This window comes from Pseudophryne corroboree, chromosome 11 (assembly GCF_028390025.1).
Source record: "Pseudophryne corroboree isolate aPseCor3 chromosome 11, aPseCor3.hap2, whole genome shotgun sequence".
Lineage (NCBI taxonomy): Eukaryota > Metazoa > Chordata > Amphibia > Anura > Myobatrachidae > Pseudophryne > Pseudophryne corroboree.
Window position 1 is genome coordinate 76,447,472 of NC_086454.1, and position 24,641 is coordinate 76,472,112.

At 47.4% G+C, this 24,641-nt stretch overlaps 1 protein-coding gene across 2 annotated transcripts in view; it reads left to right on the forward strand.

The window, feature by feature from the left end:
- Positions 1–2,644: 2,644 nt before the first annotated feature.
- FSHB (follicle stimulating hormone subunit beta) overlaps positions 2,645–24,641 on the forward strand; it is a 90,153-nt gene continuing 68,156 nt past the window's right edge. For both annotated transcript variants that reach the window (XM_063946097.1, XM_063946098.1), the window contains exon 1: positions 2,645–2,923. The gene's annotated coding sequence lies outside the window, so the exon portion shown is untranslated. The remainder of the gene's footprint in view (positions 2,924–24,641) is intronic.

Here is a 24,641-nt window from a genome sequence, read left to right on the forward strand (position 1 = left end):
GGTAGAAATTTGTAAAGGAGATACAAAAAGGCTAATTTGCAAACCTGCAAAAACACAGTATATATGTTGCTTTTCTGTGTAGATCAATAGATCGACAATGTTATGGTTGACAGTCATTAGGAGCGACAGAGTCAAAAGGTCATCATGACAACAGTCGACACACAAATGGTCGACACTCTTTTTGTATATTTCATGTTATGCAACCACCATCGGACAAACGTGTACCCTCGCAGACTCTCTTTGCTCACCAAGCTTCAGGCAAGGTGGCTCGCTCCGCTTTTCTCGCCACAGGTTACTATTCCCAATAGAAGTCCACGTGGAAAGTAAATCAAGCAAATGTTGAGAAAACGTGAACCCCCCACCCCCCCCCTTAAAAAAAAAAACATTGGCCCTCATTCCGAGTTGTTCGCTCGGTATTTTTCATCGCATCGCAGTGAAAATCCGCTTAGTACGCATGCGCAATGTTCGCACTGCGACTGCGCCAAGTAACTTTACTATGAAGAAAGTATTTTTACTCACGGCTTTTTCTTCGCTCCGGCGATCGTAATGTGATTGACAGGAAATGGGTGTTACTGGGCGGAAACACGGCGTTTCAGGGGCGTGTGGCTGAAAACGCTACCGTTTCCGGAAAAAACGCAGGAGTGGCCGGAGAAACGGTGGGAGTGCCTGGGCGAACGCTGGGTGTGTTTGTGACGTCAACCATGAACGACAAGCACTGAAATGATCGCACAGGCAGAGTAAGTCTGGAGCTACTCTGAAACTGCTAAGTAGTTAGTAATCGCATTATTGCGAATACATCGGTCGCAATTTTAAGAAGCTAAGATTCACTCCCAGTAGGCGGCGGCTTAGCGTGTGTAACTCTGCTAAATTCGCCTTGCGACCGATCAACTCGGAATGAGGGCCATTATTAGTGCCTTTATACACATAATGACACACATAGGGCCCTTTACACATTTGCTGCACATTATTAATGCATTTATACACATGAAATGCATAATGCCCCTTACACATATGCCGAACACTATTGCACAACCAACCCACTCACACACACAGCACTCACACGGCTGCTAGCACTGTGACCTCTGCTTCTGCTTGGATACAGATGAATCCTCATAAATCTTGCCTCCAGGCACCATGCAGCGGGAGATGCCTGGCGCAAGTCAATTGGTAGCTCTGCTAACGTCAGGTGCCTATTTTTGATGAAAATGCATCTTATTTGCATTGCTATGTGGCTAGGATGCACAAGCAGCTTCTCCTGATTAAAATGATATGCGGCATGCCTATATACTGTGTGTGACTGTGGCTGTATCTGCATACGAAATGCTAAACACAGAATATAGGCATGCCGCATATAATTTTAATCAGCAGGGGCTGCTTGTGCCCGTAGGCATACCAGATGCCCTAGGCAATTGCCTAGTTTGCCTATGTCTAGGGCCGGCTCTGCCCTTAGTCATCAGGGGCCCTGGTGCAATGCACCTGCTGCACCAATGGTAGTTCTGCCTCTGAAAGTGTCTCTTTCACAACTGTACAGGAAATTCTTGAAAACAAGCAAATTAGTTTTTCCCCAACCCTGCTGGACATTGGGGGTCATTCCGAGTTGATAGCTTGCTAGCAGTTTTTAGCAGCCGTGCAAACGCATAGTCGTCGCCCACGGGGGGAGTGTATTTTTTGCTTTGCAGGAGTGTGAACGCCTGTGCAGCAGTGCGCCTACAAATACATTTTGTGCAAAACAAGACCAGCCCTGTGGTTACTTATCCTGTGCGATGATTGCTGCGACGAGTGACACGGTAATGACATCAGATACCCGCCCAGCAAACGCCCGGCCAAGCCTGCGTTTTTCCAAACACTCCCAGAAAACGGTCAGTTGACACCCAGAAACGCCCTCTTCCTGTCAATCTCCTTGCGATCGGCTATGCGACTGAAAGCTTCGCTAGAACCTGTGCAAAACCACGATGCTCTTTGTACCCGTAAGTTGCGCGCATGCGCAGATTAGCCATTTTTTTCACTGATTGCTGCGCAGTGAACAACGGCAGCTAACGATCAACTCGGAATGACCCCCCATTATACACAGAGACACGAGAATACACTGTGGAGGAAATTTCAAAGAAAGTGCTTGTCCACAAAAGTCTTGGTCATTTCACACTATGGGGAGTATTCAATTGGTGTCGGATCTTCTCAGACAGTGAGGATCTGACACTTCAGTATTCTATTACGGGCAGTTTCCGCCTGTTTCCCCTCTTATTCTGACCATTTATTTTCGCCCTCTCCTACAGGTGAAAATTTATGGTCGAGAACGGACCCATTTTCGACCACAGCGGGGTCAAAAACACATGGCTAAGCAGAGATTCCCCTCATCCGTGTGTTTTTCGACATTTCAGAGTTTTCGACAGGGCGGAAAAACAGCGCTTCAATTGAATATTGAAATGTCGAAAAGTGACGACCATTATACTCCCCTATACCTTCTTAGGACATTCCCAGGGCCGGATTAACAATGGGGCTGATAGAGCTGCAGCTCGAGGCCCACCATCAAAATAGGCCCACTGCTGTAAACGGGCGGGGGGGGGGGGGGGGGGGCACCTGCAACACTGCAGCATTCCTGCCAGCGGCAGCCCGAGGCTCCGCCCACTTAAACCCCAGCGGCAGTTTAACTTCAAACACCACCAGATACATGGCCGCACGGTAGGCTGCAGCTGCACCAGCCCCCCTGTACTGCATAGTGTCTCAGCGCTCCACATGACAGCACATCGCATGATGTCCTATGTGCCGACCTCACCACGTCAATCTTATGCAGTGAACTTATCTCCAAGAGGGCTGTCCAGACAGCCGAGTGACTGATCCTGCAGTGCTGCTGACTGGTGATCGGGATGTCAGGTCCTGCTGGCTGCTACTGATCACCGAGCCTCAGATAGTGCTCCCATAAAAGGTACGGCATGCAAGCACTAGTAGAAATATATATTTTGATCAAGTTTCATATATATTTATATGTGTGAATACTGTGGTTTGTATAATATATGTATGTATGTATGTATGTATGTATGTGTGAATACTGTGGTTTGTATAATATATATATGTATTATATGTGTGAATACTGTGGTTTGTATAATATATGTATGTATGTATGTATGTGTGCATATATGTATATATATAGTCCCCCCACTTTGCTCTGCCCCCTCTCTGGCTTTCACACCATCACAGCTTTGTTCCGCCACCCTTTGCGGCTCCATATGCACAACACTCACACACACACACACACACACACACACACACACACACACACACACACACACACACACACACGTGTGCATATATACAGTGTGTGTGTGTGTGTGTGTGTGTGTGTGTATGTATGTATAGATAGATAGATAGATAGATAGATAGATAGATAGATAGATAGATAGATAGATAGATAGATAGATAGAGTCCCCTTGCGTGCTCTATTCCCACTTTAGTGCACACCCACGAGTGGGAATAGCCCGTTTGCCAGGATCCCGGCTGGCGGCATTGCCAGTGGTCAGGATTCCGGCGTAGGTATCCTGACCGCCGGCAACATAACTGCAGCCCCCGGCAAGGGACTCCACTATGCTGCAGGTCCTACTCTATTGCTCTAAATAATTATCATGAAAATATCTATCACATTAGTGTTAAACTTTGGGCATGCTCTCTGGTCTAAAGCTCACAGCAACTTTGCTTATAAAGGTGAGACCGTTACCAACACACCTGTTGTTAAGCACCTAGGAAAACAGCTGATACAAGCTATAATTAAGTTAAACAGGGTGCATGAGGAAATGTGATCACAAAAAGATGAATTAAAAAATGAATCTAATAAACAGAAAGCACTATTCCACGGCAATCACCTACTGTACAGGGCCGGATTAAGATCCACATGGGCCTGGTGCTGAAAATGATCAACGGCCTATTGTGAGAAGTTGAGGAGGTGTGGCTACTGTTGTGAGGGTGTGGCCAGTGACATATGGGCATGTACACTCCTTACACTATAATCCCCAATGCCTCCCAAAATAAGTGAAAGTAGAAAAACAACATCCCTTTGTAAAGAAATTAGAATTATATCTTAAATTCTTATCATTTATGGAAACCATGTGACCAACTTGGCAGTTTATCATCATCAGGCTGTCATGTTGATGGGCCTATTTTTACCTGGGGCCTGGAGCTGTAGCTCCATCCGCCCCATTGTTAATCTGGCCCTGCTACTGTATTCCTATATTTGGGGTGCTACACAGTATGTGACCACAGTGTTTAAATAGAAATCCCAGGGGCTCTACACTCACTATATTATCTAACAAACAGTGGCGTTTTAGGTCATGTATTGATCAATGCATTTAAGCCTACAGCCCCCGGCAATATTGTCAGTTAATGGACAATGACCTTGTCCTCTTGCATGTGATCTACACTTCATTGTGATGTCAGCACAATTGTGATGTCACTGGCTCATGGCCCCTGTAGCTAGATAAGCTCACCTCCAGGCAGTTTACTGCCATATCTGCAGTGAGAAGCGACAATGTTGCCTCCTGTAGCCATGCCACCACCGCGCAGCATCGACCAGAAACCACCGGGCAGCATTCTCCTGCCACCACCGTGCAGCATGAAGCTGGAACAATTGCGTAAATTGGACATGGCACACCATCGCCGCCTGCTCCTGACACCACAGCAAAACATGGACCTGCCACCACTGTGCAGCATGAACCAGCCACCGCCGTACAGCAAGAACCTGCCACCGCTGTGCAGCATGAACCTGCCACCTCCGTGCAGCATGAACCTGCCACCACCGTGCAGCATGGACCTGCCACCAATGTGCAGCATGAATCTGCCTTCTCCGTGCAGCATGAACCTGCCACCGCCATGCAGCATGAATCTGCCTCCTCCGTGCAGCATGAACCTGCCACCACCGTGCAGCATGAACCTGCCACCAATGTGCAGCATGAATCTGCCTCCTCCGTGCAGCATGAACCTAGCCTCCTCCGTGCAGCATGAACCTGCCTCCTCCGTGCAGCATGAACCTGCCTCCTCCGTGCAGCATGAACCTGCCTCCTCCGTGCAGCATGAACCTGCCACCACCGTGCAGCATGAACCTGCCACCATATTGCAGCGTGGACCTGCCACCACCATGCAGGATGGACCGGCCACCAGTGTGCAACATGAACCTGCAACAATCGTGCTACGTGGACCTGCCACCACATCGCAGCGTGGACCTGCCACCACCGTGCAGGATGGACCGGCCACCATCGAGCAGTGTGGACCTGCCCCCACTTCTCTGCCTGGACCTGACGATACATTGCCGCATGGTCCTGTCCCCATCATGTATGTAATAGTGAGAAGATGAAAGCTCACGGGGATATTTAATAAGCAATTATCTCATAAAAGCTGGAAAATTTGACATTTATGTTTTCTGGAGATGTTAGTTTAAATTAAGAGATAAATATGTCTTCTTCAGGTGTGGGAGGGTACGGAGAATAGATATTTATCTCTTTTTTTAAACAAACATCTCTACAATTTCCAGTGTTTATGAGATAATTGTTTATTAAATACCCCCCACAGTCTCCTGCATGCAATAACATCAAATAAAAATAAACGCAATTAAACCATAAAACTGAGTTGTGTTTTATTTTATTGATAGCAAACTGTCAGGATATTGAAAAAGTTGTGAATACAGGAGCTCTCTTTATATACTGGGACTTAGCGTTCTGGTAGTTAGGTCCTTTCTAAAGATCTAGGTTTTGGCTTTGAGTTTTAAGTGTATAATACTGGGGAAAAAAGGAAAAATAAGAGTGGAAATATGGTACACTATACAGTATAGGGAAATGTATAATCTTAAGCTAAGTACACACAAGGCAATTATTGGGCAGATTTTCCAATAACTGGGAGATCAGTCTGAATTATTCTATAGTGGTGCCGATGCCCACTCCACAATACCAAGTACTGCTAGTCAGAATAATTATAATAAGCTCTGCAATTTAATATAGAGCAAATTCGAGGTTCTTGGTATACTTTTTGGCCAAAAGATACTAGCCCACCAAATAGTGTCTAGGTGATCTCGTCTCTGGTGGATCCCTAACACTAAGTTTGATTCTGGGACCCCCAACAAGACTATTTAACCCTTGCAAAACTACAGCTACTTACTCAAAATGGTAAAATATGGTTTGTGTCCACTTTACCAATCTATTGCATGCCAAAAACCTTGTTGGCACAGGAAAAATACAATGGAAGCTTGTGTAAGGGATATGCATTGTCAGTGTTAACTGAGTGATCCAACTTGATTTAACTGTTTTAAGACAACATGTTGTGAATAAGAAGTGAATAAGAAGCTGGAGCTGGAATAAGAAGTGAATAAGAAGCTGGAGCTGGAATAAGAAGTGACTAAGAAGCTGGAGCTGGAATAAGAAGTGAATAAGAAGCTGGAGCTGGAATGAGAAGTGAATAAGAAGCTGGAGCTGGAATAAGAAGTGAATAAGAAGCTGGAGCTGGAATAAGAAGTGAATAAGAAGCTGGCCAAGCAGAAGGTACTACATAGAACGCTGACACCTGACAGAAACTAAACAATAATAAATAAATGTACGCACTATTCTGTAAAATGATATTCGTACACTTCAACAATTTTATGTAATGTAAAGAAACAACACAGAAACCAGTGCACAACTTTCCAGCCAGCAACAGACGGAAGGCGAATGGGACAGCACTCTGCAGCTACCCGCAGAAAAGGAGGCACATACCCGGAGGCACAGCTCTCCTGCATCTATATACTTACACAATCACCTGTAAACTACTGTATTAAAAGTCTTTATTCATATTTTGCTAGAACAACTCTGTAATAGTTACATATGCACACCCCACATGGTAATAATGTGTACACACCGCACCTATGGGAACGGAAGCCATAAGCACAGCCCAGGGCACACACACAGGAGGGATAATAATATAACCTCGCTTACTCGGCTGCCGATGATGTAACCCGGTGACCACTACCATCTGCAGCAGCCGCCGCCGGGTGAACAAAAATGGCGGCTCTCCCTGTGACGCCCTCTTCTCCACCCCTCCTGCCATGACATGACGTAAGGGAACTGCACTGGACTTGATGGATAGTTCGGCTGGTGTGTGTGTGTGTTTCTGGTTGCAGCTGCTTGGTACCGCATGGTAGCAGGATGGGTGTCCCCAAGTTCTACCACTGGTGAGAGAGCATCAGGTACATTGCCAGCGTGATGTCATCTGATGACGTCCTGTCCTGTCAGGGCATTTGTCTCCCCTCCCCCGGGTGATGCTGCCAGAATGACTCTTCTCATTATACAAGAATCAGTAAGACGCTGACTGTATGGGTCTCATGGCTATAATGTGACACTGTGCCCTGGTACAGAGTTAGCAGACTCCAGAACCATCCTCTTCCCACCCTAAGCTACTCTAATTATCTCCCCACAGTTCAAACAAAATATACATGTGTTCTTTCTGTTCTCGTCTCGCTGTGTCTAGATATTTGTGTATTGTGACGAAACTTACAGCTCACTACTAAGCACTTTTATATGTACAGTAGCACTAATCCGCATGTATCAAGTTCCTATTTTCCTATAGCCCTTTGACTTCTCTGTTTGTCAATACCCAGTCTTGTTTTATTACTGTGTACCAAATTGTAAAGCGCACAGAATATGCTAGCCCTATATAGATAAACTAGGATGTTAGATCCAGGTTGAGGGGTCCCCCTACACTTACCCCAGCTGCACTTTCCTGTGGTCCCTTCTCTCCGTCCCCTGCAGTGAGAGCCATAAGCAGGGGACATGAGTATGTCCAGAGTCTTATGTTGGCCATACATCAGCTGGCTGACATCGATGATTAGCAATCAGTCAGAGAATTGGTAAAAACAAAAAACAAATAGCATCTTATACAGTGCATTCGGAAAGTATTCACAGCGCTTCACTTTTTCCACATTTTGTTATGTTACAGCCTTATTTCAAAATGGATTAAATTATTTTTTGTCCTCAAAATTCTACACACAATACCCCATAATGACAACGTGAAAAGAGATTTTTTGAAATTTTTGCAAATTTAAAAAAAATTAAAATCTAAGAAATTACATGTACATAAGTATTCACAGCCTTTGCTCAATACTTTGTTGATGCCTCTTTAGCAACAATTACAGCCACAAGTTTTTTTAATATGATGCCACAAGCTTGGCACACCTATATTTGGGCAGTTTCGCCCATTCCTCTTTGCAGCACCTCTCAAGCTCCATCAGGTTGGATGGGAAGCGTCGGTGCACAGCCTTTTTGAGATCTCTCCAGAGATGTTCAATCAGATTCAAGTCTGAGCTCTGGCTGGGCCACTCAAGGACATTCACAGAGTTGTCCTGAAGCCACTCCTTTGATATCTTGGCTGTGTGCTTAGGGTCGTTGTCCTGCTGAAAGATGAACCATTGCCCCAGTCTGAGGTCAAGAGCGCTCTGGAGCAGGTTTTCATCCAGGAGTACATTGCTGCATTTATCTTTCCCTCTATTCTGACTAGTCTCCCAGGTCCTGCAGCTGAAAAATATCCCCACAGCATGATGCTGCCACCACCATGCTTCACTGTAGGGATGGTATTGGCCTGGTGATGAGCTGCGCCTGGTTTCCTCCAAACATGACGCCTGGCATTCATGCCAAAGTGTTCAATCTTTGTCTTATCAGACCAAGGAATTTTGTTTCTCATGGTCTGAGATGTGTTTTTTTTACTAAGGAGTGGCTTCCGTCTGGCCACTCTACCATATAGGCCTGATTGGTGCATTGCTGCAGAGATGGTTGTCCTTCTGGAAGGTTCTCCTCTCTCCACAGAGGATTTCTGCTTGGTTTGTGCTCAGACATGCACTGTCAAGTGCAGTACCTTATATAGACAGGTGTGTGCCTTTCCAAATCATTTCCAATCAACTGAATTTACCACAGGTGGAGTCCAATTAAGCTGTAAGAACATCTCAAGGATGATCAGTGGAAACAGGATGCATCTGAGCTCAATTTTAAGCTTCATGGCAAAGGCTGTGAATACTTATATACATGTGATTTCTTCGTTTTTTATTTTTAATAAATTTGCAAAAATCTCAAAAAAACATTTTCACGTTGTCATTATGGGGTATTGTGTGTAGAATTTTGTGGACAAAAAAGAATTTAATCCATTTTGGAATAAGGCTGTAACATAACAAGATGTGGAGAAAGTGAAACGTTGTGAATACTTTCCTGGTGCACTGTTATCTTTGGCTCACTGTTCCCAGTATTTTTTTTGGTTGAAACCTGCTAATCGATGATTTTGCAGATTCCCTGACCCAGGCTTCAGGATAATGGGGAATTGCCCCGACGCTTCGCTGATGTATGTCCCCATTTCCTATTTCCTGCTCCCACTGTACGTCAGACTCAGGTCAGACTTTATAGAAGTTATTTTCTCTGACGTCCTAAGTGGATGCTGGGACTCCGTAAGGACCATGGGACTCCGTAAGGACCATGGGGAATAGCGGCTCCGCAGGAGACTGGGCACAACTAAAAGAAAGCTTTTGGTCTAACTGGTGTGCACTGGCTCCTCCCACTATGACCCTCCTCCAGACTTCAGTTAGAATCTTGTGCCCGGCTGAGCTGGATGCACACTAGGGGCTCTCCTGAGCTCCTAGAAAAGAAAGTATATGTTAGGTTTTTTATTTTCAGTGAGATCTGCTGGCAACAGACTCACTGCTACGAGGGACTAAGGGGAGAAGAAGTGAACCTACCTGACTGGAGATAGTCTTCTTAGGCTACTGGACACCATTAGCTCCAGAGGGATCGAACACAGGACCCGACCTCGATCGTTCGGTCCCGGAGCCGCGCCGCCGTCCCCCTTACAGAGCTAGAAGCACGAAGATGGTCCTGAAAATCGGCGGCAGAAGACTTCGGTCTTCAACAAGGTAGCGCACAGCACTGCAGCTGTGCGCCACTGCTCCTCATGCACACCTCACACTCCGGTCACTGATGGGTGCAGGGCGCTGGAGGGGGGCACCCTGAGCAGCAATATTAACACCTTGGCTGGCAAAAAATCACAATATATAGTCCCAGAGGCTATATATGTGATAAATACCCCTGCCAGAATCCATAATAAAAGCGGGTGAAAAGTCCGCCGAAAAAGGGGCGGGGCTATCTCCCTCAGCACATTGGCGCCATTTTTCCCTCACAGCTCCGCTGGAAGGATCGCTCCCTGGCTCTCCCCTGCAGTTTCAAGCACAAAAGGGTAAAAAAGAGAGGGGGGGCACTAAATTTAGGCGCAGCAATATATGATATAAGCAGCTATAAGGGAAAACACTCAGTTATAGTGTTAATCCCTGTGTTATATAGCGCTCTGGTGTGTGCTGGCATACTCTCTCTCTGTCTCCCCAAAGGGCTTTGTGGGGTCCTGTCCTCTGTCAGAGCATTCCCTGTGTGTGTGTGGTGTGTCGGTACGGCTGTGTCGACATGTTTGATGAGGAGGCCTACGTGGAGGCGGAGCAGATGCCGATAAATGTGATGTCACCCCCTGCGGGGTCCACACCTGAGTGGATGGTTTTGTGGAAGGAATTACGCGACAGTGTCGACTCCTTGCATAAAAGGTTTGACGACATACTAAATATGGGACAGCCGGCTTCTCAGCCTGTGCCTGCCCAGGCGTCTCAAAAGCCATCAGGGGCTCTAAAACGCCCGCTACCTCAGATGGCAGATACAGATGTCGACACGGATACTGACTCCAGTGTCGACGACGATGAGACTAATGTAACTTCCAATAGGGCCACACGTTACATGATTGAGGCAATGAAAAATGTGTTGCATATTTCTGATGTTACCCCAGGTACCACAAAAAAGGGTATTATGTTTGGAGAGAAAAAACTACCAGTAGTTTCTCTATCGTCCTAGTGGATGCTGGGGTTCCTGAAAGGACCATGGGGAATAGCGGCTCCGCAGGAGACAGGGCACAAAAAGTAAAGCTTTAGGATCAGGTGGTGTGCACTCGCTCCTCCCCCTATGACCCTCCTCCAAGCCTCAGTTAGATTTTTGTGCCCGGCCGAGAAGGGTGCAATCTAGGTGGCTCTCCTAAAGAGCTGCTTAGAAAAGTTTAGCTTAGGTTTTTTATTTTACAGTGAGTCCTGCTGGCAACAGGATCACTGCAACGAGGGACTTAGGGGAGAAGAAGTGAACTCACCTGCGTGCAGGATGGATTGGCTTCTTTGGCTACTGGACATTAGCTCCAGAGGGACGATCACAGGTACAGCCTGGATGGTCACCGGAGCCTCGCCGCCGGCCCCCTTGCAGATGCTGAAACAAGAAGAAGGTCCAGAATCGGCGGCATGAAGACTCCTCAGTCTTCTTAGGGTAGCGCACAGCACTGCAGCTGTGCGCCATTTCCTCTCAGCACACTTCACACGGCAGTCACTGAGGGTGCAGGGCGCTGGAAGGGGGGCGCCCTGGGTGGCAATGAAAACCTATTTTTGGCTAAAAATACCTCACATATAGCCTCCGGGGGCTATATGGAGATATTTAACCCCTGCCAGAATCCGTTAAGAGCGGGAGACGAGGCCGCCGAAAAAGGGGCGGGGCCTATCTCCTCAGCACACAGCGCCATTTTCCCTCACAGAAAGGCTGGAGGGAAGGCTCCCAGGCTCTCCCCTGCACTGCACTACAGAAACAGGGTTAAAACAGAGAGGGGGGGCACTAATTTGGCGTTAGAAATATATAAAAAAGATGCTATAAGGGAAAACACTTATATAAGGTTGTCCCTATATAATTATAGCGTTTTTGGTGTGTGCTGGCAAACTCTCCCTCTGTCTCTCCAAAGGGCTAGTAGGTCCTGTCCTCTATCAGAGCATTCCCTGTGTGTGTGCTGTGTGTCGGTACGTGTGTGTCGACATGTATGAGGACGATGTTGGTGAGGAGGCGGAGCAATTGCCTGTAATGGTGATGTCACTCTCTAGGGAGTCGACACCGGAATGGATGGCTTATTTAGGGAATTACGTGATAATGTCAACACGCGGCAAGGTCGGTTGACGACATGAGACGGCCGATTAGTCGGTCGACACAGACACAAACAGGGACACTGAATCCAGTGTCGACGGTGAATAAACAAACGTATTCCTTATTAGGGCCACACGTTAAGGGCAATGAAGGAGGTGTTACATATTTCTGATACTACAAGTACCACAAAAGAGGGTATTATGTGGGATGTGAAAAAACTACCGTAGTTTTTCCTGAATCAGATAAATTAAATGAAGTGTGTGATGATGCGTGGGTTCCCCCCGATAGAAAATATGGGCGGTATACCCTTTCCCGCCAGAAGTTAGGGCGCGTTGGAAAACACCCCTTAGGGTGGATAAGGCGCTCACACGCTTATCAGAACAAGTGGCGGTACCGTCTATAGATAGGGCCGTCCTCAAGGAGCCAGCTGACAGGAGGCTGGAAAATATAATAAAAAGTATATACACACATACTGGTGTTATACTGCGACCAGCGATCGCCTCAGCCTGGATGTGCAGAGCTGGGGTGGCTTGGTCGGATTCCCTGACTAAAAATATTGATACCCTTGACAGGGACAGTATTTTATTGACTATAGAGCATTTAAAGGATGCATTTCTATATATGCGAGATGCACAGAGGGATATTTGCACTCTGGCATCAAGAGTAAGTGCGATGTCCATATCTGCCAGAAGATGTTTATGGACACGACAGTGGTCAGGTGATGCAGATTCCAAACGGCACAAAGGTGTATTGCCGTATAAAGGAAGAGGAGTTATTTGGGGTCGGTCCATCGGACCTGGTGGCCACGGCAACTGCTGGAAAATCCACCGTTTTTTACCCTAAGTCACATCTCTGCAGAAAAAGACACCGTCTTTTCAGCTTCAGTCCTTTCGTCCCTATAAGAGTCATATCTGCCCAGGGATAGAGGAAAGGGAAGAAGACTGCAGCAGGCAGCCCATTCCCAGGAACAGAAGCGTTCCACCGCTTCTGACAAGCTCTCAGCATGACGCTGAGACCGTACAGGACCCCTGGATCCTACAAGTAGTATCCCAGGGGTACAGATTGGAATGTCGAGACGTTTCCCCTGCGCAGGCTCCTGAAGTCTGCTTTACCAAGGTCTCCCTCCGACAAGGAGGCAGTATGGGAAACAATTCACGAGCTGTATTCCCAGCAGGTGATAATTAAATTACCCCTCCTACAACAAGAAAAGGGGTATTATTCCACACTATATTGTGGTACTGAAGCCAGAAGGCTAGGTGAGACCTATTCTAAATCTAAAAAAATTTGAACACTTACAAAGGTTCAAATCAAGATGGAGTCACTCAGAGCAGTGATAACGAACCGGGAAGAAGGGGACTATATGGTGTCCCGAGACATCAGGGATGCTTACCTCCATGTCCCAAATTTGCCCTTATCACTAAGGGTACCTCAGGTTCGTGGTACAGAACTGTCACTATCAGTTTCAGACGCTGCCGTTTGGATTGTCCACGGCATCCCGGGTCTTTACCAAGGTAATGGCCGAAATGATGGTTCTTCTTCGAAGAAAAGGCGTCTTAATTATCCCTTACTTGGACGATCTCCTGATAAGGGCAAAGTCCAGGGAACAGTTGGAGGTCGGAGTAGCACTATCTCGGATACTGTTACAACAGCAGGGGTGGATTCTAAATATTCCAAAATCGCAGCTGATCCCGACAACAAGTCTCCTGTGCTTAGGGATGATTCTGGACACAGTCCAGAAAAAGGTGTTTCTCCCGGAAGAGAAAGCCAGGGAGTTATCCGAGCTAGTCAGGAACCTCCTAAAATCAGTGCATCATTGCACAAGGGCCATGGTAAAAAAATGGTGACTTCCTTCGAAGCAATTCCAGTCGGCAGATTTCATGCAAGAACTTTTCAGTGGGATCTGCTGGACAAATGGTCCGGATCGCATCTTCAGATGCATCAGCGGATAACCCTATATCCAAGGACAAGGGTGTCTCTCCTGTGGTGGTTACAGAGTGCTCATCTTCTAGAGGGCCGCAGATTCGGCATTCAGTTTTGGATGTTGGTGACCACGGAGGCCAGCCCGAGAGGCTGGGGAGCAGTCACACAAGGAAAAAATTTCCAGGGAGTGTGATCAAGTCTGGAGACTTTTCTCCACATAAATATAGCTAAGGGTAAATTTATAATGCTCTAAGCTTAGCAAGACCTCTGCTTCAAGGTCAGCCGGTATTGATCCAGTGGGATAAAACATCACGGCAGTCGCCCACGTAAATAGACAGGGCGGCACAAGAAGCAGGAGGGCAGTGGCAAAAACTGCAAGGACTTTTCGCTGGGCGGAAAATCATGTGATAGCACTGTCAGCAGTGTTTCATTCCGGGAATGGAAACTGGGAAGCAGACTTCCTCAGTAGGCACGACCTCCACCCGGCAGAGTGGGAACTTCATGGGGAAGTTTTCCACATGATTGTAAACCGTTGGGAATTACCAAAGGTGGACATGATGGCGTCCCGTCTGAACAAAAAACGGGACAGGTATTGCGCCAGGTTAAGAGACCCTCAGGCAATAGCTGTGGACGTTCTGGTAACACCGTGGGTGTACCAGTCGGTGTATGTGTTCCATCCTCTGCTTTTCATACCTAAGGTACTGAGAATTATAAGACGTAGAGGAGTAAGAACTATACTCATGGCTCCGGATTGGCCAAGAAGGACTTGGTACCCGGAACTTCAAGAGATGCTCACAGAGGACTTATGGCCTCTGCCGCTAAGAAGGGACTTGTTTCAGCAAGTACCATGTCTGTTCCAAGACTTACCGCAGCTGCGTTTGACGGCATGGCGGTGGAACGCCGGATCCTAAGGGAAAAGGCATTCAGGAAGAGGTCATTCCTACCCTGGTCAAAGCCAGAAAGGAGGTGACCGCACAACATTATCACCACATGTGGCGAAAATATGTTGCGTGGTGTGAGGCCAGGAAGGCCCCACGAAGAAATTTCAACTCGGTCGATTCCTGCATTTCCTGCAAACAGGAGTGTCTATGGGCCTCAAATTGGGGTCCATTAAGGTTCAAATTTCGGCCCTGTCGATTTTTCTTCCAGAAAGAATTGGCTTCAGTTCCTGAAGTCCAGAAGTTTGTCAAGGGAGTATTGCATATACAACCCCCTTTTGTGCCTCCAGTGGCACTGTGGGATCTCAACGTAGTTCTGGGATTCCTCAAAACACATTGGTTTAAAACCAGTCAAATCTGTGGATTTGAAGCATCTCACATGAAAAGTGAACATGCTCTTGGACCTGGCCTGGACCAGGCGAGTGTCAAATTGGTGGTTTTTTTCTCAAAAAAAGCCCATATCTGTTTGTCCATTCGGACAGGGCAGAGCTGCGGACTCGTCCCCAGTTCTCTCCCTAAGGTGGTGTCAGTGTTTCACCTGAACCAGCTTATTGTGGTGTCTTGCGCCTACTAGGGACTTGGAGGACTCCAAGTTGCTAGATGTGGTCAGGGCCCTGAAAATATAGGTTCCAGGACGGCTGGAGTCAGGAAAACTGACTTGCTGTTATCCTGTATGCACCCAACAAACTGGGTGCTCTTGCTTCTAAGCAGACTTTTGCTAGTTGGATGTGTAATACAATTCAGCTTGCACATTCTGTGGCAGGCCTGCCACAGCCAAAATATGTAAATGCCCATTCCACAAGGAAGGTGGGCTCATCTTGGGCGGCTGCCCGAGGGGTCTCGGCTTTACAACTTTGCCGAGCGGCTATTTAGTCAGGGGCAAACACGTTTGTAAAATCCTACAAATTTGATACCCTGGCTAAGGAGGACCTGGAGTTCTCTCATTCGGTGCTGCAGAGTCATCCGCACTCTCCCGCCCGTTTGGGAGCTTTGGTATAATCCCCATGGTCCTTTCAGGAACCCCAGCATCCACTAGGACGATAGAGAAAATAAGAATTTACTTACCGATAATTCTATTTCTCGGAGTCCGTAGTGGATGCTGGGCGCCCATCCCAAGTGCGGATTATCTGCAATACTTGTACATAGTTACAAAAATCGGGTTATTATTGTTGTGAGCCATCTTTCAGAGGCTCCGCTGTTATCATACTGTTAACTGGGTTCAGATCACAGGTTGTACAGTGTGATTGGTGTGGCTGGTATGAGTCTTACCCGGGATTCATAAATCCTTCCTTATTGTGTACGCTCGTCCGGGCACAGTATCCTAACTGAGGCTTGGAGGAGGGTCATAGGGGGAGGAGCCAGTGCACACCACCTGATCCTAAAGCTTTACTTTTTGTGCCCTGTCTCCTGCGGAGCCGCTATTCCCCATGGTCCTTTCAGGAACCCCAGCATCCACTACGGACTCCGAGAAATAGAATTATCGGTAAGTAAATTCTTATTTTTTCCTCCATCTGAGGAATTAAATGAAGTGTGTGAAGAAGCGTGGGCTTCCCCCGATAAGAAACTGGTAATTTCTAAAAGGTTACTAATGGCGTACCCTTTCCCGCCAGAAGATAGGTCACGTTGGGAAACATCCCCTAGGGTGGATAAAGCGCTCACACGCTTGTCAAAGAAGATGGCACTACCGTCTCCGGATACGGCCGCCCTAAAGGTACCTGCTGATAGAAAGCAGGAGGCTATCCTGAAGTCTGTATATACACACACTGGTATTATACTGAGACCAGCTATTGCTTCAGCATGGATGTGCAGTGCTGCAGCTGCGTGGTCAGATTCCCTGTCGGAAAATATTGATACCCTAGACAGGGACACTATATTGCTAACCGTAGAGCATATTAAAGACGCAGTCTTATACATGAGAGATGCACAGAGGGATATTTGCCGGCTGGCATCTAAAATAAGTGCAATGTCCATTTCTGCCAGGAGAGGGTTATGGACTCGGCAGTGGACAGGTGATGCAGATTCTAAATGGCACATGGAAGTTTTGCCTTATAAGGGTGAGGAGTTGTTCGGGGATGGTCTCTCGGACCTCGTTTCCACAGCAACAGCTGGGAAGTCTACATTTTTACCCTATGTTCCCTCACAGCCAAAGAAAGCACCGTATTATCAGGTACAGTCCTTTCGGCCCAATAAGGGCAAGCGGGTTAAAGGCGCGTCCTTTCTGCCCAGAGGCAGAGGTAGAGGGAAAAAGCTGCAGCATACAGCCAGTTCCCAGGAGCAAAAGTCCTCCCCCGCTTCCTCCAAGTCCACCGCATGACGCTGGGGCTCCACAGGCGGAGCCAGGTACGGTGGGGGCCCGTCTCAAAAACTTCAGCAATCAGTGGGCTCGCTCACGGGTGGATCCCTGGATCCTTCAAGTAGTATCTCAGGGGTACAAGCTGGAATTCGAGACGTCTCCCCCCCGCCGTTTCCTCAAATCTGCCTTACCAACAACTCCCTCAGGCAGGGAGGCAGTGTTAGAGGCAATTCACAAGCTGTATTCCCAGCAGGTGATAGTCAAAGTGCCCCTACTTCAACAAGGACGGGGTTACTATTCCACAATGTTTGTGGTACCGAAACCGGACGGTTCGGTGAGACCCATTTTAAATTTGAAATCCTTGAACACATATATAAAAAAATTCAAGTTCAAGATGGAATCACTCAGGGCGGTTATTGCAAGCCTGGACGAGGGGGATTACATGGTATCACTGGACATCAAGGATGCTTACCTGCATGTCCCCATTTACCATTCTCACCAGGAGTACCCCAGATTTGTGGTACAGGATTGTCATTACCAATTCCAGACGTTGCCGTTTGGTCTATCCACGGCTCCGAGGGTATTTACCAAGGTAATGGCCGAAATTATGATACTCCTTCGAAAGAAGGGAGTTTTAATTATCCCGTACTTGGACTATCTCCTGATAAAGGCGAGGTCAAGGGAGCAGTTGTTGGTCGGGGTAGCACTATCTCGGGAGGTGCTACAACAGCACGGCTGGATTCTAAATATTCCAAAGTCACAGCTGGTCCCTACGACACGTCTACTGTTCCTGGGGATGGTTCTGGACACAGAACAGAAAAAAGTGTTTCTCCCGGAGGAGAAGGCCAAGGAGCTGTCATCTCTAGTCAGAGGCCTCCTAAAACCAAAACAGGTGTCGGTGCATCACTGCACGCGGATCCTGGGAAAGATGGTAGCTTCCTACGAAGCAATTCCATTCGGCAGGTTCCATGCAAGAACCTTTCAGTGGGACCTGTTGGACAAGTGGTCCGGATCGCATCTTCAGATGCATCGGCTGATAACCCTGTCTCTAAGGACCAGGGTGTCTCTGCTGTGGTGGCTGCAAAATGCTCATCTTCAAGAGGGCCGCAGATTCAGCATACAGGACTGGGTCCTGGTGACCACGGATGCCAGCCTTCGGGGCTGGGGGGCAGTCACACAGGGAAGAAACTTCCAAGGACTATGGTCAAGTCAGGAGACTTCCCTACACATAAATATTCTGGAACTGAGGGCCATTTTCAATGCCCTAAGTCAGGCAAAACCCCTGCTTCAAAACCAGCCGGTACTGATCCAGTCAGACAACATCACGGCAGTCGCCCATGTAAACCGACAGGGCGGCACAAGAAGCAGGACGGCGATGGCAGAAGCCACAAGGATTCTCCGATGGACGGAAAATCACGTGTTAGCACTGTCAGCAGTGTTCATTCCGGGAGTGGACAACTGGGAAGCAGACTTCCTCAGCAGACACGACCTCCACCCGGGAGAGTGGGGACTTCATCCGGAAGTCTTCCAACTGATTGTAAACCATTGGGAAAAGCCACAGGTGGACATGATGGCGTCCCGCCTAAACAAAAAGCTAGAAAGATATTGCGCCAGGTCGAGAGACCCTCAGGCGATAGCTGTGGACGCTCTAGTGACACCGTGGGTGTACCGGTCGGTTTATGTGTTCCCTCCTCTTCCTCTCATACCAAAGGTACTGAGGATAATAAGGAGAAGAGGAGTAAGAACTATACTCATTGTTCCGGATTGGCCAAGAAGAGCTTGGTACCCGGAACTTCAAGAAATGATCTCAGAGGACCCATGGCCTCTGCCGCTCAGACAGGACCTGCTGCAGCAGGGGCCCTGTCTGTTCCAAGACTTAGCTCGGCTGCGTTTGACGGCATGGCGGTTGAACACCGGATCCTGAAGGAAAAGGGCATTCCGGAGGAAGTCATTCCTACGCTGATTAAAGCTAGGAAAGAAGTGACCGCAAACCATTATCACCGCATTTGGTGAAAATATGTTGCGTGATGTGAGGCCAGGAAGGCCCCAACGGAGGAATTTCAGCTGGGCCGTTTTCTGCACTTCCTACAGTCAGGGGTGACTATGGGCCTCAAATTGGGTTCCATTAAGGTCCAGATTTCGGCTCTATCGATTTTCTTCCAGAGAGAACTGGCTTCACTACCTGAAGTTCAGACTTTTGTTAAGGGAGTGCTGCATATTCAGCCCCTTTTGTGCCTCCAGTGGCACCTTGGGATCTCAACGTGGTGTTGGATTTCCTAAAGTCACATTGGTTTGAGCCACTTAAAACCGTGGAATTGAAATATCTCACGTGGAAAGTGGTCATGTTGTTGGCCTTGGCTTCGGCCAGGCGTGTATCAAAATTGACGGCTTTGTCATGTAAAAGCCCTTATCTGATTTTCCCCAGTTTCTCCCTAAGGTGGTATCAGCTTTTCATCTGAACCAACCTATCGTGGTGCCTGCGGCTACAAAAGACTTGGAGGCTTCCAAGTTGTTGGACGTAGTCAGGGCCCTGAAAATTTATGTTTCCAGGACAGCTGGAGTCAGAAAGACTGACTCGCTATTTATCCTGTATGCGCCCAACAAGTTGGGTGCACCTGCTACAAAGCAGACTATTGCTCGCTGGATCTGTAGTACGATTCAGCTTGCACATTCTGCGGCTGGACTGCCGCATCCTAAATCGGTGAAAGCCCATTCCATGAGGAAGGTGGGCTATTCTTGGGCGGCTGCCCGAGGGGTCTCGGCTCTACCACTTTGCCGAGCAGCTACTTGGTCGGGGTCAAACACATTTGCTAAATTCTACAAGTTTGACACCCTGGCTGAGGAGGACCAAGAGTTTGCCCATTCGGTGCTGCAGAGTCATCCGCACTCTCCCGCCCGTTTGGGAGCTTTGGTATAATCCCCATGGTCCTTACGGAGTCCCAGCATCCACTTAGGACGTCAGAGAAAATAAGAATTTACTCACCGGTAATTCTATTTCTCGTAGTCCGTAGTGGATGCTGGGCGCCCATCCCAAGTGCGGATTGTCTGCAATACTTGTATATAGTTATTGCTTAACTAAAGGGTTATAGTTGAGCCATCTGTTGAGAGGCTCAGTTGTTGTCATACTGTTAAGTGGGTATTGTATCACGAGTTATACGGTGTGATTGGTGTGGCTGGTATGAGTCTTACCCGGGATTCAAAATCCTTCCTTATTGTGTCAGCTCTTCCGGGCACAGTATCCTAACTGAAGTCTGGAGGAGGGTCATAGTGGGAGGAGCCAGTGCACACCAGTTAGACCAAAAGCTTTCTTTTAGTTGTGCCCAGTCTTCTGCGGAGCCGCTATTCCCCATGGTCCTTACGGAGTCCCATGGTCCTTACGGAGTCCCAGCATCCACTACGGACTACGAGAAATAGAATTACCGGTGAGTAAATTCTTATTATCACTGATATTAATAAATAAGTAGCCTTTATCTAGCTGACTTGGTATGCTGGTATTTGTAGTTCCATAATACATAACAAGCCTTTTGTGCAGAAAAGATACGTGAGCATAAGGGCCATCTTAACAGCTGTGTAGGCCCCTTGGCAAAGCAATGCACTGGGGCCGCTACCCATCCTCCAGCGGTAGGGGCGGGGGATGCTATCAGCGACAGCTTTGATGTCCCACGGGCGGTAGGGGGTGTTCTATCTTCCGCTCAGCATGTAGGACCTGGAGCAGTAATTTCTGCTAATTATTCCTTTACTGCACAGATGGAGGGAGATGGGCAGGAAGGAGAACACTAAACTGTAGCAGGGGCATTGGGCTGAATGAAGGGGCCCTGGTACATAACTTACAGGGTGGTAGGGGGTGTTTAATACATTGGGGATGGGAGGATAGTGGAGTGGGCTTAATATTCTTCATTCTCTGGTGGTAGGGCAGCTTGCTTGACTGCAGATATCTCCAGTTTCTGGAAATAGATTTCTTAGATTTCAATGGGAAAACACTAGAGAGACCTACCTTTCAGGAGGTACTGGGGACTTGGGGATTAGAGTTCAGAATCCAGAGCAATCTGTTGAGTAAAATATAAAACTGCATAACAGGTGTGTGGAGCTGGAGCAGGAACCAGCAGCTGGAAGGCTGATATCTCTGGTTCTGGACATATTAGAGACATGCTGCCAGTGTCCACCGAAAGGGGAGAGTTCCAGCTTTTGGGGAATATCCTCAGAAAAACTCTAAGTCAGACAGAACCCGAGATATGTGGCTGGGAAGAGCAATTAACAGCCTTGGATGGGGACCACTGCTTTGAAGTCGTATATCTCCAGTTCCCCAGGGTCAATTTTATAAAAATCTGGTACCCCTGGAAAGAGGGGACCCTCAGCTATCAGCACAGGGCCCTTATACTCCTGGGGCCCTAGGGAAACTGCCCATTTAGCCCATATGGAAAGATGGCCCTAGTGACCGTAAGTGTGTAGTGGATGATAAAGCACTGTGCATAAGACACTCGGCGAGTACATTATATTATGTATATATACAATACTGACCTATTATGCTGTACTTTGGAGAGAATCATTACGCAGACAAATTACATACAGCAACATGAACCAGAAGGTAATAATAGGTAACATAGGGGTAGATATATGAAAAAGCATACATCATTCTTTAAATGTTCACATCTGCTTCACTGCTTAATCACTGTGAAGCCGGTACAGACCTCAACAGCATGTATTACCATGTTTGTGTTACCAGAGCCGGCCCTAACCAATAGGATGCCCTAGGCAAGATTTTGGCTGGTGCCCCCTAGCACCACCACTGGTTCCGCCTCTGACCTTGCACCTCTTTCCCAGCACCACCACCCCTCATCCATAGCAGTCCTTATTTTGGTGTTTGTACCCCCTATATTTTAAATAGGAACAGTTCGCACATTTGGCGCACAGGCCAAAAAGGGTGTGTTTTTGCTGGCAAGAGGCATGGCCACACAATAGTAACCCCAATTCCAATTACACCACACAGTACTGCAACTTTATTCACATTTGATCATGCGATAGTGTCCATAATTCATATTACATCCCACAGTAGTATCACTTTACCTTATAAACGTTACTCCTCACAGTAGAGCCCCTTATTCACACTACATCACACTGAATTACTCCTTATTCACATTACACCACACCCTATTGCTCTTTATTCACATTAGACGACACAGTAGTGCCCTTTCTATACGCAATTCCACATAGTAGAGCACCTTATTCACATAATGCCACACAGTAAAGCCCCTTACACATATGAGACACATTATTAATGTCCTTATAAACATAATGCACGTTACACATTATGACATCCTTTATTCATGTCCTTTTACACATAATGTCCCTTACACATATGCTGCACAGTATTAATGCCCTTATACACATAATGACACACATTGTGCTCCCTACACATTTGCTGCACATTATTAGTGCCCCTATACACATAATGACACACATACAGTAGTACCGTTACACATATGCCGCACATTATTAATGCCTTTATACACATGATGACACACATAGGGATAAATTTACTAAGGTCCCGATTTTGACCGAGATGCCGTTTTTTCTTCAAAGTGTCATCTCGGTAATTTACTAAACTCAAATCACGGCAGAGATGAGGGCATTCGTATTTTTTTGGAAGTAGTTGTAAAAAAATACGAATGAATACACCATCGGTCAAAATACGCCAGCAAATTAGTAGAACTCGGTAATTTACTAAAAAGTGCAAATCTCCAAAGAGGAAAACACTGCCGTGAAAAATTACAAATCGCAAAAAAGTGCTAAAAAAAAGCAGACCTGCTTTTTATATTCGTGATTGCATAGGCATGCAGGGATCCATGAGATCCGTGCATGTCTATCAGTGGGAAGGGGTGGGAAAGTGGTTTTTTTCCAAAAAAAAATTGCGTGGGGTCCCCCCTCCTAAGCATAACCAGCCTCGGGCTCTTTGAGCCGATCCTGGTTGCAGAAATATGGGGAAAAAATTGACAGGGGTTCCCCCATATTTAAGCAACCAGCATCGGGCTCTGCGCCTGGTCCTGGTTCCAAAAATACGGGGGACAAAAAGAGTAGGGGTCCCCCGTATTTTTAAAACCAGCACCGGGCTCCACTAGCTGGACAGATAATGCCACAGCCGGGGGTCACTTTTATATAGTGCCCTGCGGCCGTGGCATCAAAAATCCAACTAGTCACCCCTGGCCGGGGTACCCTGGGGGAGTGGGGACCCCTTCAATCAAGGGGTCCCCCCCCCCAGCCACCCAAGGACCAGGGGTGAAGCCCGAGGCTGTCCCCCCCCATCCAATGGGCTGCGGATGGGGGGGCTGATAGCCTTTGTTGTAAATGAAAAGATATGGGCCCTCATTCCGAGTTGTTCGCTCGTTCTTTTTCATCGCATCGCAGTGAAAATCCGCTTAGTACGCATGCGCAATGTTCGCACTGCGACTGCGCCAAGTAACTTTACTATGAAGAAAGTATTTTTACTCACGGCTTTTTCTTCGCTCCGGCGATCGTAATGTGATTGACAGGAAATGGGTGTTACTGGGCGGAAACACGGCGTTTCAGGGGCGTGTGGCTGAAAACGCTACCGTTTCCGGAAAAAACGCAGGAGTGGCCGGAGAAACGGTGGGAGTGCCTGGGCGAACGCTGGGTGTGTTTGTGACGTCAACCAGGAACGACAAGCACTGAACTGATCGCACAGGCAGAGTAAGTCTGGAGCTGCTCTGAAACTGCTAAGTAGTTAGTAATCGCAATATTGCGAATACATCGGTCGCAATTTTAAGAAGCTAAGATTCACTCCCAGTAGGCGGCGGCTTAGCGTGTGTAACTCTGCTAAATTCGCCTTGCGACCGATCAACTCGGAATGAGGGCCATTGTTTTTAGTAGCAGTACTACAAGTCCCAGCAAGCCTCCCCCGCATGCTGGTACTTGGAGAACCACAAGTACCAGCATGCGGCGGAAAAACGGGCCCGCTGGTACCTGTAGTACTATTACTAAAAAAATACCCAAATAAACACAAGACACACACACCTTGAAAGTAAAGATTTATTACATACATGCACACAAACATACATACATACTTACCTTATGTTCACACGCAGGTCGGTCCTCTTGTCCAGTAGAATCCATGGGGTACCTGTAGAAAAAATTATACTCACAAAATCCAGTGTAGATCGGTCCTCTTCAAATCCATTTGTAATCCAGGTACTTGATTAAAATAAAAAAACGGACACACGAGCCACGAACTGAAAGGGGCCCCATGTTTTCACATGGGACTCCTTTCCCCGAATGCCAGAAACCCACTCTGACTTCTGTCTAAGTGGGTTTCTTCAGCCAATCAGGGAGCGCCACGTTGTAGCACTCTCCTGATCGGCTGTGTGCTCCTGTACTGAGTGACAGGCGGCACACGGCAGTGTTACAATGTAGCGCCTATGCGCTCCATTGTAACCAATGGTGGGAACTTTCTGCCCTGCGGTTGACCTAAAGTGACGTCACCGCTGAGCAGAAAGTTCCCAGCATTGG